Below are 18,759 nucleotides of genomic sequence, written 5' to 3'. Positions count from 1 at the left end.
TCCTCGTTAATTTAGGACATTACTCGTTTTCGACCCTTTTTTAGTAGGAAGGCCATAATGTGGCCGATTTGCATTGAATCTTAGCATGTGACAATTCGTTGGATAGGTAAACAACATAACTACGACTTCCATGGGATATTTTTGCATTCTCTAAAAATTCAGCCAAAATGGAGGTTAAGAAAATCTCCTCGTTAATTTGGGACCTTACTCGTTTTCGACCCTTTTTTAGTAGGAAGGCCATAATGTGGCCGATTTGCATTGAATCTTAGCGTTTGACAATTCGTTGGATAGGTAAACAACATAACTACGACTTCCATGGGATATTTTTGCATTCTATAAAAATTCAGCCAAAATGGAGGTTAAGAAAATCTCCTCGTTAATTTAGGACATTACTCGTTTTCGACCCATTTTTACTACGAAGGCCATAAAGTGGCCGATTTGTATTGAATCTTAGCATGTGACAATTCGTTGGATAGGTAAACAAAATAACTACGACTTCGATGGGATATTTTTGCATTCTGTAAAAATTCGGCCAAAATGGAGGTTAAGAAAATCTCCTCGTTAATTTAGGACATTACTCGTTTTCGACCCTTTTTTAGTAGGAAGGCCATAATGTGGCTGATTTGCATTGAATCTTAGCGTGTGACAATTCGTTGGATAGGTAAACAACATAACTACGACTTCCATGGGATATTTTTGCATTCTCTAAAGATTCGGCCAGAATGGAAGTTAAGAAAATCTCCTCGTTAATTTAGGACATTACTCGTTTTCGACCCATTTTTACTAGGAAGGAAATTAAGTGACCGATTTGTATTGAATCTTAGCATGTGACAATTCGTTGGATAGGTAAACAACATAACTACGACTTCCATGGGATATTTTTGCATTCTGTAAAAATTCGGCCAAAATGAAGGTTAAGAAAATCTCCTCGTTAATTTAGGACATTACTCGTTTTCGACCCTTTTTTAGTAGGAAGGCCATAATGTGGCCGATTTGCATAGAATCTTAGCATGTGACAATTCGTTGGATAGGTAAACAACATAACTACGACTTCCATGGGATATTTTTGCATTATGTAAAAATTCGGCCAAAATGAAGGTTAAGAAAATCTCCTCGTTAATTTAGGACATTACTCGTTTTCGACCCTTTTTTAGTAGGAAGGCCATAATGTGGCTGATTTGCATTGAATCTTAGCGTGTGACAATTCGTTGGATAGGTAAACAACATAACTACGACTTCCATGGGATATTTTTGCATTCTCTAAAGATTCGGCCAGAATGGAGGTTAAGAAAATCTCCTCGTTAATTTAGGACATTACTCGTTTTCGACCCATTTTTACTAGGAAGGCCATTAAGTGACCGATTTGTATTGAATCTTAGCATGTGACAATTCGTTGGATAGGTAAACAACATAACTACGACTTCCATGGGATATTTTTGCATTCTGTAAAAATTCGGCCAAAATGAAGGTTAAGAAAATCTCCTCGTTAATTTAGGACATTACTCGTTTTCGACCCTTTTTTAGTAGGAAGGCCATAATGTGGCCGATTTGCATAGAATCTTAGCATGTGACAATTCGTTGGATAGGTAAACAACATAACTACGACTTCCATGGGATATTTTTGCATTCTCTAAAAATTAAGCCAAAATGGAGGTTAAGAAAATCTCCTCGTTAATTTAGGACATTACTCGTTTTCGACCCATTTTTACTAGGAAGGCCATTAAGTGACCGATTTGCATTGAATCTTAGCTTGTGACAATTCGTTGGATAGGTAAACAACATAACTACGACTTCCATGGGATATTTTTGCATTCTCTAAAAATTCAGCCAAAATGGAGGTTAAGGAAATCTCCTCGTTAATTTGGGACATTACTCGTTTTCGACCCTTTTTTAGTAGGAAGGCCATAATGTGGCCGATTTGCAATGAATCTTAGCCTGTGACAATTCGTTGGATAGGTAAACAACATAACTACGACTTCCATGGGATATTTTTGCATTCTCTAAAAATTCAGCCAAAATGGAGGTTAAGAAAATCTCCTCGTTAATTTGGGACATTACTCGTTTTCGACCCTTTTTTAGTAGGAAGGCCATAATGTGGCCGATTTGCATTGAATCTTAGCGTGTGACAATTCGTTGGATAGGTAAACAACATAACTACGACTTCCATGGGATATTTTTGCATTCTCTAAAAATTCAGCCAAAATGGAGGTTAAGAAAATCTCCTCGTTAATTTGGGACATTACTCGTTTTCGACCCTTTTTTAGTAGGAAGGCCATAATGTGGCCGATTTGCATTGAATCTTAGCGTTTGACAATTCGTTGGATAGGTAAACAACATAACTACGACTTCCATGGGATATTTTTGCATTCTATAAAAATTCAGCCAAAATGGAGGTTAAGAAAATCTCCTCGTTAATTTAGGACATTACTCGTTTTCGACCCATTTTTACTACGAAGGCCATAAAGTGGCCGATTTGTATTGAATCTTAGCATGTGACAATTCGTTGGATAGGTAAACAACATAACCACGACTTCCATGGGATATTTTTGCATTCTCTAAAAATTAAGCCAAAATGGAGGTTAAGAAAATCTCCTCGTTAATTTAGGACATTACTCGTTTTCGACCCATTTTTACTAGGAAGGCCATTAAGTGACCGATTTGTATTGAATCTTAGCATGTGACAATTCGTTGGATAGGTAAACAACATAACTACGACTTCCATGGGATATTTTTGCATTCTATAAAAATTCGGCCAAAATGAAGGTTAAGAAAATCTCCTCGTTAATTTAGGACATTACTCGTTTTCGACCCTTTTTTAGTAGGAAGGCCATAATGTGGCCGATTTGCATTGAATCTTAGCATGTGACAATTCGTTGGATAGGTAAACAACATAACTACGACTTCCATGGGATATTTTTGCATTCTCTAAAAATTAAGCCAAAATGGAGGTTAAGAAAATCTCCTCGTTAATTTAGGACATTACTCGTTTTCGACCCATTTTTACTAGGAAGGCCATTAAGTGACCGATTTGTATTGAATCTTAGCGTGTGACAATTCGTTGGATAGGTAAACAACATAACTACGACTTCCATGGGATATTTTTGCATTCTATAAAAATTCAGCCAAAATGGAGGTTAAGAAAATCTCCTCGTTAATTTAGGACATTACTCGTTTTCGACCCATTTTTACTACGAATGCCATAAAGTGGCCGATTTGTATTGAATCTTAGCATGTGACAATTCGTTGGATAGGTAAACAACATAACTACGACTTCCATGGGATATTTTTGCATTCTCTAAAAATTAAGCCAAAATGGAGGTTAAGAAAATCTCCTCGTTAATTTAGGACATTACTCGTTTTCGACCCATTTTTACTAGGAAGGCCATTAAGTGACCGATTTGTATTGAATCTTAGCATGTGACAATTCGTTGGATAGGTAAACAACATAACTACGACTTCCATGGGATATTTTTGCATTCTGTAAAAATTCGGCCAAAATGAAGGTTAAGAAAATCTCCTCGTTAATTTAGGACATTACTCGTTTTCGACCCTTTTTTAGTAGGAAGGCCATAATGTGGCCGATTTGCATTGAATCTTAGCATGTGACAATTCGTTGGATAGGTAAACAACATAACTACGACTTCCATGGGATATTTTTGCATTCTCTAAAAATTAAGCCAAAATGGAGGTTAAGAAAATCTCCTCGTTAATTTAGGACATTACTCGTTTTCGACCCATTTTTACTAGGAAGGCCATTAAGTGACCGATTTGCATTGAATCTTAGCGTGTGACAATTCGTTGGATAGGTAAACAACATAACTACGACTTCCATGGGATATTTTTGCATTCTCTAAAAATTCAGCCAAAATGGAGGTTAAGAAAATCTCCTCGTTAATTTGGGACATTACTCGTTTTCGACCCTTTTTTAGTAGGAAGGCCATAATGTGGCCGATTTGCATTGAATCTTAGCATGTGACAATTCGTTGGATAGGTAAACAACATAACTACGACTTCCATGGGATATTTTTGCATTCTCTAAAGATTCGGCCAGAATGGAGGTTAAGAAAATCTCCTCGTTAATTTAGGACATTACTCGTTTTCGACCCATTTTTACTGGGAAGGCCATAAAGTGGCCGATTTGTATTGAATCTTAGCATGTGACAATTCGTTGGATAGGTAAACAACATAACTACGACTTCCATGGGATATTTTTGCATTCTCTAAAAATTAAGCCAAAATGGAGGTTAAGAAAATCTCCTCGTTAATTTAGGACATTACTCGTTTTCGACCCATTTTTACTAGGAAGGCCATTAAGTGACCGATTTGTATTGAATCTTAGCATGTGACAATTCGTTGGATAGGTAAACAACATAACTACGACTTCCATGGGATATTTTTGCATTCTGTAAAAATTCGGCCAAAATGAAGGTTAAGAAAATCTCCTCGTTAATTTAGGACATTACTCGTTTTCGACCCTTTTTTAGTAGGAAGGCCATAATGTGGCCGATTTGCATTGAATCTTAGCATGTGACAATTCGTTGGATAGGTAAACAACATAACTACGACTTCCATGGGATATTTTTGCATTCTCTAAAAATTAAGCCAAAATGGAGGTTAAGAAAATCTCCTCGTTAATTTAGGACATTACTCGTTTTCGACCCATTTTTACTAGGAAGGCCATTAAGTGACCGATTTGCATTGAATCTTAGCGTGTGACAATTCGTTGGATAGGTAAACAACATAACTACGACTTCCATGGGATATTTTTGCATTCTCTAAAAATTCAGCCAAAATGGAGGTTAAGAAAATCTCCTCGTTAATTTGGGACATTACTCGTTTTCGACCCTTTTTTAGTAGGAAGGCCATAATGTGGCCGATTTGCATTGAATCTTAGCATGTGACAATTCGTTGGATAGGTAAACAACATAACTACGACTTCCATGGGATATTTTTGCATTCTCTAAAGATTCGGCCAGAATGGAGGTTAAGAAAATCTCCTCGTTAATTTAGGACATTACTCGTTTTCGACACATTTTTACTGGGAAGGCCATAAAGTGGCCGATTTGTATTGAATCTTAGCATGTGACAATTCGTTGGATAGGTAAACAACATAACTACGACTTCCATGGGATATTTTTGCATTCTCTAAAAATTAAGCCAAAATGGAGGTTAAGAAAATCTCCTCGTTAATTTAGGACATTACTCGTTTTCGACCCATTTTTACTAGGAAGGCCATTAAGTGACCGATTTGTATTGAATCTTAGCATGTGACAATTCGTTGGATAGGTAAACAACATAACTACGACCTCCATGGGATATTTTTGCATTCTCTAAAAATTCGGCCAAAATCGAGGTTAAGAAAATCTCCTCGTTAATTTAGGACATTACTCGTTTTCGACCCTTTTTTACTAGGAAGGCCATAATGTGGCCGATTTGCAATGAATCTTAGCATGTGACAATTCGTTGGATAGGTAAACAACATAACTACGACTTCCATGGGATATTTTTGCATTCTCTAAAAATTCAGCCAAAATGGAGGTTAAGAAAATCTCCTCGTTAATTTGGGACATTACTCGTTTTCGACCCTTTTTTAGTAGGAAGGCCATAATGTGGCCGATTTGCATTGAATCTTAGCGTTTGACAATTCGTTGGATAGGTAAACAACATAACTACGACTTCCATGGGATATTTTTGCATTCTATAAAAATTCAGCCAAAATAGGTTAAGAAAATCTCCTCGTTAATTTAGGACATTACTCGTTTTCGACCCATTTTTACTACGAAGGCCATAAAGTGGCCGATTTGTATTGAATCTTAGCATGTGACAATTCGTTGGATAGGTAAACAAAATAACTACGACTTCGATGGGATATTTTTGCATTCTGTAAAAATTCGGCCAAAATGGAGGTTAAGAAAATCTCCTCGTTAATTTAGGACATTACTCGTTTTCGACCCTTTTTCAGTAGGAAGGCCATAAAGTGGCCGATTTGCATTGAATCTTAGCGTTTGACAATTCGTTGGATAGGTAAACAACATAACTACGACTTCCATGGGATATTTTTGCATTCTATAAAAATTCAGCCAAAATGGAGGTTAAGAAAATCTCCTCGTTAATTTAGGACATTACTCGTTTTCGACCCATTTTTACTACGAAGGCCATAAAGTGGCCGATTTGTATTGAATCTTAGCATGTGACAATTCGTTGGATAGGTAAACAAAATAACTACGACTTCGATGGGATATTTTTGCATTCTGTAAAAATTCGGCCAAAATGGAGGTTAAGAAAATCTCCTCGTTAATTTAGGACATTACTCGTTTTCGACCCATTTTTACTGGGAAGGCCATAAAGTGGCCGATTTGTATTGAATCTTAGCATGTGACAATTCGTTGGATAGGTAAACAACATAACTACGACTTCCATGGGATATTTTTGCATTCTCTAAAGATTCGGCCAGAATGGAGGTTAAGAAAATCTCCTCGTTAATTTAGGACATTACTCGTTTTCGACCCATTTTTACTGGGAAGGCCATAAAGTGGCCGATTTGTATTGAATCTTAGCATGTGACAATTCGTTGGATAGGTAAACAACATAACTACGACTTCCATGGGATATTTTTGCATTCTATAAAAATTCAGCCAAAATGGAGGTTAAGAAAATCTCCTCGTTAATTTAGGACATTACTCGTTTTCGACCCATTTTTACTACGAAGGCCATAAAGTGGCCGATTTGTATTGAATCTTAGCATGTGACAATTCGTTGGATAGGTAAACAAAATAACTACGACTTCGATGGGATATTTTTGCATTCTGTAAAAATTCGGCCAAAATGGAGGTTAAGAAAATCTCCTCGTTAATTTAGGACATTACTCGTTTTCGACCCTTTTTCAGTAGGAAGGCCATAAAGTGGCCGATTTGCATTGAATCTTAGCGTTTGACAATTCGTTGGATAGGTAAACAACATAACTACGACTTCCATGGGATATTTTTGCATTCTATAAAAATTCAGCCAAAATGGAGGTTAAGAAAATCTCCTCGTTAATTTAGGACATTACTCGTTTTCGACCCATTTTTACTACGAAGGCCATAAAGTGGCCGATTTGTATTGAATCTTAGCATGTGACAATTCGTTGGATAGGTAAACAAAATAACTACGACTTCGATGGGATATTTTTGCATTCTGTAAAAATTCGGCCAAAATGGAGGTTAAGAAAATCTCCTCGTTAATTTAGGACATTACTCGTTTTCGACCCATTTTTACTGGGAAGGCCACAAAGTGGCCGATTTGTATTGAATCTTAGCATGTGACAATTCGTTGGATAGGTAAACAACATAACTACGACTTCCATGGGATATTTTTGCATTCTCTAAAGATTCGGCCAGAATGGAGGTTAAGAAAATCTCCTCGTTAATTTAGGACATTACTCGTTTTCGACCCATTTTTACTGGGAAGGCCATAAAGTGGCCGATTTGTATTGAATCTTAGCATGTGACAATTCGTTGGATAGGTAAACAACATAACTACGACTTCCATGGGATATTTTTGCATTCTCTAAAAATTAAGCCAAAATGGAGGTTAAGAAAATCTCCTCGTTAATTTAGGACATTACTCGTTTTCGACCCATTTTTACTAGGAAGGCCATTAAGTGACCGATTTGTATTGAATCTTAGCATGTGACAATTCGTTGGATAGGTAAACAACATAACTACGACTTCCATGGGATATTTTTGCATTCTGTAAAAATTCGGCCAAAATGAAGCTTAAGAAAATCTCCTCGTTAATTTAGGACATTACTCGTTTTCGACCCTTTTTTAGTAGGAAGGCCATAATGTGGCCGATTTGCATTGAATCTTAGCATGTGACAATTCGTTGGATAGGTAAACAACATAACTACGACTTCCATGGGATATTTTTGCATTCTCTAAAAATTAAGCCAAAATGGAGGTTAAGAAAATCTCCTCGTTAATTTAGGACATTACTCGTTTTCGACCCATTTTTACTAGGAAGGCCATTAAGTGACCGATTTGCCTTGAATCTTAGCGTGTGACAATTCGTTGGATAGGTAAACAACATAACTATGACTTCCATGGGATATTTTTGCATTCTCTAAAGATTCGGCCAGAATGGAGGTTAAGAAAATCTCCTCGTTAATTTAGGACATTACTCGTTTTCGACCCATTTTTACTGGGAAGGCCATAAAGTGGCCGATTTGTATTGAATCTTAGCATGTGACAATTCGTTGGATAGGTAAACAACATAACTACGACTTCCATGGGATATTTTTGCATTCTCTAAAGATTCGGCCAGAATGGAGGTTAAGAAAATCTCCTCGTTAATTTAGGACATTACTCGTTTTCGACCCATTTTTACTGGGAAGGCCATAAAGTGGCCGATTTGTATTGAATCTTAGCATGTGACAATTCGTTGGATAGGTAAACAACATAACTACGACTTCCATGGGATATTTTTGCATTCTCTAAAAATTAAGCCAAAATGGAGGTTAAGAAAATCTCCTCGTTAATTTAGGACATTACTCGTTTTCGACCCATTTTTACTAGGAAGGCCATTAAGTGACCGATTTGCATTGAATCTTAGCGTGTGACAATTCGTTGGATAGGTAAACAACATAACTACGACTTCCATGGGATATTTTTGCATTCTCTAAAGATTCGGCCAGAATGGAGGTTAAGAAAATCTCCTCGTTAATTTAGGACATTACTCGTTTTCGACCCATTTTTACTAGGAAGGCCATTAAGTGACCGATTTGTATTGAATCTTAGCATGTGACAATTCGTTGGATAGGTAAACAACATAACTACGACCTCCATGGGATATTTTTGCATTCTCTAAAAATTCGGCCAAAATCGAGGTTAAGAAAATCTCCTCGTTAATTTAGGACATTACTCGTTTTCGACCCTTTTTTACTAGGAAGGCCATAATGTGGCCGATTTGCAATGAATCTTAGCATGTGACAATTCGTTGGATAGGTAAACAACATAACTACGACTTCCATGGGATATTTTTGCATTCTCTAAAAATTCAGCCAAAATGGAGGTTAAGAAAATCTCCTCGTTAATTTGGGACATTACTCGTTTTCGACCCTTTTTTAGTAGCAAGGCCATAATGTGGCCGATTTGCATTGAATCTTAGCGTTTGACAATTCGTTGGATAGGTAAACAACATAACTACGACTTCCATGGGATATTTTTGCATTCTATAAAAATTCAGCCAAAATGGAGGTTAAGAAAATCTCCTCGTTAATTTAGGACATTACTCGTTTTCGACCCATTTTTACTAGGAAGGCCATAAAGTGGCCGATTTGTATTAAATCTTAGCATGTGACAATTCGTTGGATAGGTAAACAAAATAACTACGACTTCGATGGGATATTTTTGCATTCTGTAAAAATTCGGCCAAAATGGAGGTTAAGAAAATCTCCTCGTTAATTTAGGACATTACTCGTTTTCGACCCTTTTTAAGTAGGAAGGCCATAAAGTGGCCGATTTGCATTGAATCTTAGCGGTTGACAATTCGTTGGATAGGTAAACATCATAACTACGACTTCCATGGGATATTTTTGCATTCTATAAAAATTCAGCCAAAATGGAGGTTAAGAAAATCTCCTCGTTAATTTAGGACATTACTCGTTTTCGACCCATTTTTACTACGAAGGCCATAAAGTGGCCGATTTGTATTGAATCTTAGCATGTGACAATTCGTTGGATAGGTAAACAAAATAACTACGACTTCGATGGGATATTTTTGCATTCTGTAAAAATTCGGCCAAAATGGAGGTTAAGAAAATCTCCTCGTTAATTTAGGACATTACTCGTTTTCGACCCATTTTTACTGGGAAGGCTATAAAGTGGCCGATTTGAATTGAATCTTAGCATGTGACAATTCGTTGGATAGGTAAACAACATAACTACGACTTCCATGGGATATTTTTGCATTCTCTAAAGATTCGGCCAGAATGGAGGTTAAGAAAATCTCCTCGTTAATTTAGGACATTACTCGTTTTCGACCCATTTTTACTGGGAAGGCCATAAAGTGGCCGATTTGTATTGAATCTTAGCATGTGACAATTCGTTGGATAGGTAAACAACATAACTACGACTTCCATGGGATATTTTTGCATTCTCTAAAAATTAAGCCAAAATGGAGGTTAAGAAAATCTCCTCGTTAATTTAGGACATTACTCGTTTTCGACCCATTTTTACTAGGAAGGCCATTAAGTGACCGATTTGTATTGAATCTTAGCATGTGACAATTCGTTGGATAGGTAAACAACATAACTACGACTTCCATGGGATATTTTTGCATTCTGTAAAAATTCGGCCAAAATGAAGCTTAAGAAAATCTCCTCGTTAATTTAGGACATTACTCGTTTTCGACCCTTTTTTAGTAGGAAGGCCATAATGTGGCCGATTTGCATTGAATCTTAGCATGTGACAATTCGTTGGATAGGTAAACAACATAACTACGACTTCCATGGGATATTTTTGCATTCTCTAAAAATTAAGCCAAAATGGAGGTTAAGAAAATCTCCTCGTTAATTTAGGACATTACTCGTTTTCGACCCATTTTTACTAGGAAGGCCATTAAGTGACCGATTTGCCTTGAATCTTAGCGTGTGACAATTCGTTGGATAGGTAAACAACATAACTACGACTTCCATGGGATATTTTTGCATTCTCTAAAGATTCGGCCAGAATGGAGGTTAAGAAAATCTTCTTGTTAATTTAGGACATTACTCGTTTTCGACCCATTTTTACTGGGAAGGCCATAAAGTGGCCGATTTGTATTGAATCTTAGCATGTGACAATTCGTTGGATAGGTAAACAACATAACTACGACTTCCATGGGATATTTTTGCATTCTCTAAAGATTCGGCCAGAATGGAGGTTAAGAAAATCTCCTCGTTAATTTAGGACATTACTCGTTTTCGACCCATTTTTACTGGGAAGGCCATAAAGTGGCCGATTTGTATTGAATCTTAGCATGTGACAATTCGTTGGATAGGTAAACAACATAACTACGACTTCCATGGGATATTTTTGCATTCTCTAAAAATTAAGCCAAAATGGAGGTTAAGAAAATCTCCTCGTTAATTTAGGACATTACTCGTTTTCGACCCATTTTTACTAGGAAGGCCATTAAGTGACCGATTTGCATTGAATCTTAGCGTGTGACAATTCGTTGGATAGGTAAACAACATAACTACGACTTCCATGGGATATTTTTGCATTCTCTAAAAATTAAGCCAAAATGGAGGTTAAGAAAATCTCCTCGTTAATTTAGGACATTACTCGTTTTCGACCCATTTTTACTAGGAAGGCCATTAAGTGACCGATTTGTATTGAATCTTAGCATGTGACAATTCGTTTGATAGGTAAACAACATAACTACGACTTCCATGGGATATTTTTGCATTCTGTAAAAATTCGGCCAAAATGAAGGTTAAGAAAATCTCCTCGTTAATTTAGGACATTACTCGTTTTCGACCCATTTTTACTAGGAAGGCCATTAAGTGACCGATTTGCATTGAATCTTAGCGTGTGACAATTCGTTGGATAGGTAAACAACATAACTACGACTTCCATGGGATATTTTTGCATTCTCTAAAAATTCAGCCAAAATGGAGGTTAAGAAAATCTCCTCGTTAATTTGGGACATTACTCGTTTTCGACCCTTTTTTAGTAGGAAGGCCATAATGTGGCCGATTTGCATTGAATCTTAGCATGTGACAATTCGTTGGATAGGTAAACAACATAACTACGACATCCATGGGATATTTTTGCATTCTCTAAAGATTCGGCCAGAATGGAGGTTAAGAAAATCTCCTCGTTAATTTAGGACATTACTCGTTTTCGACACATTTTTACTGGGAAGGCCATAAAGTGGCCGATTTGTATTGAATCTTAGCATGTGACAATTCGTTGGATAGGTAAACAACATAACTACGACTTCCATGGGATATTTTTGCATTCTCTAAAAATTAAGCCAAAATGGAGGTAAAGAAAATCTCCTCGTTAATTTAGGACATTACTCGTTTTCGACCCATTTTTACTAGGAAGGCCATTAAGTGACCGATTTGTATTGAATCTTAGCATGTGACAATTCGTTGGATAGGTAAACAACATAACTACGACCTCCATGGGATATTTTTGCATTCTCTAAAAATTCGGCCAAAATCGAGGTTAAGAAAATCTCCTCGTTAATTTAGGACATTACTCGTTTTCGACCCTTTTTTACTAGGAAGGCCATAATGTGGCCGATTTGCAATGAATCTTAGCATGTGACAATTCGTTGGATAGGTAAACAACATAACTACGACTTCCATGGGATATTTTTGCATTCTCTAAAAATTCAGCCAAAATGGAGGTTAAGAAAATCTCCTCGTTAATTTGGGACATTACTCGTTTTCGACCCTTTTTTAGTAGGAAGGCCATAATGTGGCCGATTTGCATTGAATCTTAGCGTTTGACAATTCGTGGATAGGTAAACAACATAACTACGACTTCCATGGGATATTTTTGCATTCTATAAAAATTCAGCCAAAATGGAGGTTAAGAAAATCTCCTCGTTAATTTAGGACATTACTCGTTTTCGACCCATTTTTACTACGAAGGCCATAAAGTGGCCGATTTGTATTGAATCTTAGCATGTGACAATTCGTTGGATAGGTAAACAAAATAACTACGACTTCGATGGGATATTTTTGCATTCTGTAAAAATTCGGCCAAAATGGAGGTTAAGAAAATCTCCTCGTTAATTTAGGACATTACTCATTTTCGACCCTTTTTTAGTAGGAAGGCCATAATGTGGCCGATTTGCATTGAATCTTAGCATGTGACAATTCGTTGGATAGGTAAACAACATAACTACGACTTCCATGGGATATTTTTGCATTCTCTAAAGATTCGGCCAGAATGGAGGTTAAGAAAATCTCCTCGTTAATTTAGGACATTACTCGTTTTCGACCCATTTTTACTGGGAAGGCCATAAAGTGGCCGATTTGTATTGAATCTTAGCATGTGACAATTCGTTGGATAGGTAAACAACATAACTACGACTTCCATGGGATATTTTTGCATTCTCTAAAAATTAAGCCAAAATGGAGGTTAAGAAAATCTCCTCGTTAATTTAGGACATTACTCGTTTTCGACCCATTTTTACTAGGAAGGCCATTAAGTGACCGATTTGTATTGAATCTTAGCATGTGACAATTCGTTGGATAGGTAAACAACATAACTACGACTTCCATGGGATATTTTTGCATTCTGTAAAAATTCGGCCAAAATGAAGGTTAAGAAAATCTCCTCGTTAATTTAGGACATTACTCGTTTTCGACCCTTTTTTAGTAGGAAGGCCATAATGTGGCCGATTTGCATTGAATTTTAGCATGTGACAATTCGTTGGATAGGTAAACAACATAACTACGACTTCCATGGGATATTTTTCCATTCTCTAAAAATTTAGCCAAAATGGACGTTAAGAAAATCTCCTCGTTAATTTAGGACATTACTCGTTTTCGACCCATTTTTACTAGGAAGGCCATTAAGTGACCGATTTGCATTGAATCTTAGCGTGTGACAATTCGTTGGATAGGTAAACAACATAACTACGACTTCCATGGGATATTTTTGCATTCTCTAAAGATTCCGCCAGAATGAAGGTTAAGAAAATCTCCTCGTTAATTTAGGACATTACTCGTTTTCGACACATTTTTACTGGGAAGGCCATAAAGTGGCCGATTTGTATTGAATCTTAGCATGTGACAATTCGTTGGATAGGTAAACAACATAACTACGACTTCCATGGGATATTTTTGCATTCTCTAAAAATTAAGCCAAAATGGAGGTTAAGAAAATCTCCTCGTTAATTTAGGACATTACTCGTTTTCGACCCATTTTTACTAGGAAGGCCATTAAGTGACCGATTTGTATTGAATCTTAGCATGTGACAATTCGTTGGATAGGTAAACAACATAACTACGACCTCCATGGGATATTTTTGCATTCTCTAAAAATTCGGCCAAAATCGAGGTTAAGAAAATCTCCTCGTTAATTTAGGACATTACTCGTTTTCGACACTTTTTTACTAGGAAGGCCATAATGTGGCCGATTTGCATTGAATCTTAGCATGTGACAATTCGTTGGATAGGTAAACAACATAACTACGACTTCCATGGGATATTTTTCCATTCTCTAAAAATTAAGCCAAAATGGACGTTAAGAAAATCTCCTCGTTAATTTAGGACATTACTCGTTTTCGACCCATTTTTACTAGGAAGGCCATTAAGTGACCGATTTGCATTGAATCTTAGCGTGTGACAATTCGTTGGATAGGTAAACAACATAACTACGACTTCCATGGGATATTTTTGCATTCTCTAAAAATTCAGGCAAAATGGAGGTTAAGAAAATCTCCTCGTTAATTTGGGACATTACTCGTTTTCGACCCTTTTTTAGTAGGAAGGCCATAATGTGGCCGATTTGCATTGAATCTTAGCATGTGACAATTCGTTGGATAGGTAAACAACATAACTACGACTTCCATGGGATATTTTTGCATTCTCTAAAGATTCGGCCAGAATGGAGGTTAAGAAAATCTCCTTGTTAATTTAGGACATTACTCGTTTTCGACACATTTTTACTGGGAAGGCCATAAAGTGGCCGATTTGTATTGAATCTTAGCATGTGACAATTCGTTGGATAGGTAAACAACATAACTACGACTTCCATGGGATATTTTTGCATTCTCTAAAAATTAAGCCAAAATGGAGGTTAAGAAAATCTCCTCGTTAATTTAGGACATTACTCGTTTTCGACCCATTTTTACTAGGAAGGCCATTAAGTGACCGATTTGTATTGAATCTTAGCATGTGACAATTCGTTGGATAGGTAAACAACATAACTACGACCTCCATGGGATATTTTTGCATTCTCTAAAAATTCGGCCTAAATCGAGGTTAAGAAAATCTCCTCGTTAATTTAGGACATTACTCGTTTTCGACCCTTTTTTACTAGGAAGGCCATAATGTGGCCGATTTGCAATGAATCTTAGCATGTGACAATTCGTTGGATAGGTAAACAACATAACTACGACTTCCATGGGATATTTTTGCATTCTCTAAAAATTCAGCCAAAATGGAGGTTAAGAAAATCTCCTCGTTAATTTGGGACATTACTCGTTTTCGACCCTTTTTTAGTAGGAAGGCCATAATGTGGCCGATTTGCATTGAATCTTAGCGTGTGACAATTCGTTGGATAGGTAAACAACATAACTACGACTTCCATGGGATATTTTTGCATTCTCTAAAAATTCAGCCAAAATGGAGGTTAAGAAAATCTCCTCGTTAATTTGGGACATTACTCGTTTTCGACCCTTTTTTAGTAGGAAGGCCATAATGTGGCCGATTTGCATTGAATCTTAGCATGTGACAATTCGTTGGATAGGTAAACAACATAACTACGACTTCCATGGGATATTTTTGCATTCTCTAAAGATTCGGCCAGAATGGAGGTTAAGAAAATCTCCTTGTTAATTTAGGACATTACTCGTTTTCGACACATTTTTACTGGGAAGGCCATAAAGTGGCCGATTTGTATTGAATCTTAGCATGTGACAATTCGTTGGATAGGTAAACAACATAACTACGACTTCCATGGGATATTTTTGCATTCTCTAAAAATTAAGCCAAAATGGAGGTTAAGAAAATCTCCTCGTTAATTTAGGACATTACTCGTTTTCGACCCATTTTTACTAGGAAGGCCATTAAGTGACCGATTTGTATTGAATCTTAGCATGTGACAATTCGTTGGATAGGTAAACAACATAACTACGACCTCCATGAGATATTTTTGCATTCTCTAAAAATTCGGCCAAAATCGAGGTTAAGAAAATCTCCTCGTTAATTTAGGACATTACTCGTTTTCGACCTTTTTTTACTAGGAAGGCCATAATGTGGCCGATTTGCAATGAATCTTAGCATGTGACAATTCGTTGGATAGGTAAACAACATAACTACGACTTCCATGGGATATTTTTGCATTCTCTAAAAATTCAGCCAAAATGGAGGTTAAGAAAATCTCCTCGTTAATTTGGGACATTACTCGTTTTCGACCCTTTTTTAGTAGGAAGGCCATAATGTGGCCGATTTGCATTGAATCTTAGCGTGTGACAATTCGTTGGATAGGTAAACAACATAACTACGACTTCCATGGGATATTTTTGCATTCTCTAAAAATTCAGCCAAAATGGAGGTTAAGAAATTCTCCTCGTTAATTTGGGACATTACTCGTTTTCGACCCTTTTTTAGTAGGAAGGCCATAATGTGGCCGATTTGCATTGAATCTTAGCGTGTGACAATTCGTTGGATAGGTAAACAACATAACTACGACTTCCATGGGATATTTTTGCATTCTGTAAAAATTCGGCCAAAATGGAGGTTAAGAAAATCTCCTCGTTAATTTAGGACATTACTCGTTTTCGACCCTTTTTCAGTAGGAAGGCCATAAAGTGGCCGATTTGCATTGAATCTTAGCGTTTGACAATTCGTTGGATAGGTAAACAACATAACTACGACTTCCATGGGATATTTTTGCATTCTATAAAAATTCAGCCAAAATGGAGGTTAAGAAAATCTCCTCGTTAATTTAGGACATTACTCGTTTTCGACCCATTTTTACTACGAAGGCCATAAAGTGGCCGATTTGTATTGAATCTTAGCATGTGACAATTCGTTGGATAGGTAAACAAAATAACTACGACTTCGATGGGATATTTTTGCATTCTGTAAAAATTCGGCCAAAATGGAGGTTAAGAAAATCTCCTCGTTAATTTAGGACATTACTCGTTTTCGACCCATTTTTACTGGGAAGGCCATAAAGTGGCCGATTTGGATTGAATCTTAGCATGTGACAATTCGTTGGATAGGTAAACAACATAACTACGACTTCCATGGGATATTTTTGCATTCTCTAAAGATTCGGCCAGAATGGAGGTTAAGAAAATCTCCTCGTTAATTTAGGACATTACTCGTTTTCGACCCATTTTTACTGGGAAGGCCATAAAGTGGCCGATTTGTATTGAATCTTAGCATGTGACAATTCGTTGGATAGGTAAACAACATAACTACAACTTCCATGGGATATTTTTGCATTCTCTAAAAATTAAGCCAAAATGGAGGTTAAGAAAATCTCCTCGTTAATTTAGGACATTACTCGTTTTCGACCCATTTTTACTAGGAAGGCCATTAAGTGACCGATTTGTATTGAATCTTAGCAAGTGACAATTCGTTGGATAGGTAAACAACATAACTACGACTTCCATGGGATATTTTTGCATTCTGTAAAAATTCGGCCAAAATGAAGCTTAAGAAAATCTCCTCGTTAATTTAGGACATTACTCGTTTTCGACCCTTTTTTAGTAGGAAGGCCATAATGTGGCCGATTTGCATTGAATCTTAGCATGTGACAATTTGTTGGATAGGTAAACAACATAACTACGACTTCCATGGGATATTTTTGCATTCTCTAAAGATTCGGCCAGAATGGAGGTTAAGAAAATCTCCTCGTTAATTTAGGACATTACTCGTTTTCGACCCATTTTTACTGGGAAGGCCATAAAGTGGCCGATTTGTATTGAATCTTAGCATGTGACAATTTGTTGGATAGGTAAACAACATAACTACGACTTCCATGGGATATTTTTGCATTCTCTAAAGATTCGGCCAGAATGGAGGTTAAGAAAATCTCCTCGTTAATTTAGGACATTACTCGTTTTCGACCCATTTTTACTGGGAAGGCCATAAAGTGGCCGATTTGTATTGAATCTTAGCATGTGACAATTCGTTGGATAGGTAAACAACATAACTACGACTTCCATGGGATATTTTTGCATTCTCTAAAAATTAAGCCAAAATGGAGGTTAAGAAAATCTCCTCGTTAATTTAGGACATTACTCGTTTTCGACCCATTTTTACTAGGAAGGCCATTAAGTGACCGATTTGCATTGAATCTTAGCGTGTGACAATTCGTTGGATAGGTAAACAACATAACTACGACTTCCATGGGATATTTTTGCATTCTCTAAAAATTCAGCCAAAATGGAGGTTAAGAAAATCTCCTCGTTAATTTGGGACATTACTCGTTTTCGACCCTTTTTTAGTAGGAAGGCCATAATGTGGCCGATTTGCATTGAATCTTAGCATGTGACAATTCGTTGGATAGGTAAACAACATAACTACGACTTCCATGGGATATTTTTGCATTCTCTAAAGATTCGGCCAGAATGGAGGTTAAGAAAATCTCCTCGTTAATTTAGGACATTACTCGTTTTCGACACATTTTTACTGGGAAGGCCATAAAGTGGCCGATTTGTATTGAATCTTAGCATGTGACAATTCGTTGGATAGGTAAACAACATAACTACGACTTCCATGGGATATTTTTGCATTCTCTAAAAATTAAGCCAAAATGGAGGTTAAGAAAATCTCCTCGTTAATTTAGGACATTACTCGTTTTCGACCCATTTTTACTGGGAAGGCCATAAAGTGGCCGATTTGTATTGAATCTTAGCATGTGACAATTCGTTGGATAGGTAAACAACATAACTACAACTTCCATGGGATATTTTTGCATTCTCTAAAAATTAAGCCAAAATGGAGGTTAAGAAAATCTCCTCGTTAATTTAGGACATTACTCGTTTTCGACCCATTTTTACTAGGAAGGCCATTAAGTGACCGATTTGTATTGA

The sequence above is a fragment of the Medicago sativa genome, chromosome 3 (genome assembly GCF_051527215.1).
Source record: "Medicago sativa cultivar Bolivia chromosome 3, Bolivia_mono, whole genome shotgun sequence".
Lineage (NCBI taxonomy): Eukaryota > Viridiplantae > Streptophyta > Magnoliopsida > Fabales > Fabaceae > Medicago > Medicago sativa.
This window is presented reverse-complemented; position numbering follows the sequence as displayed.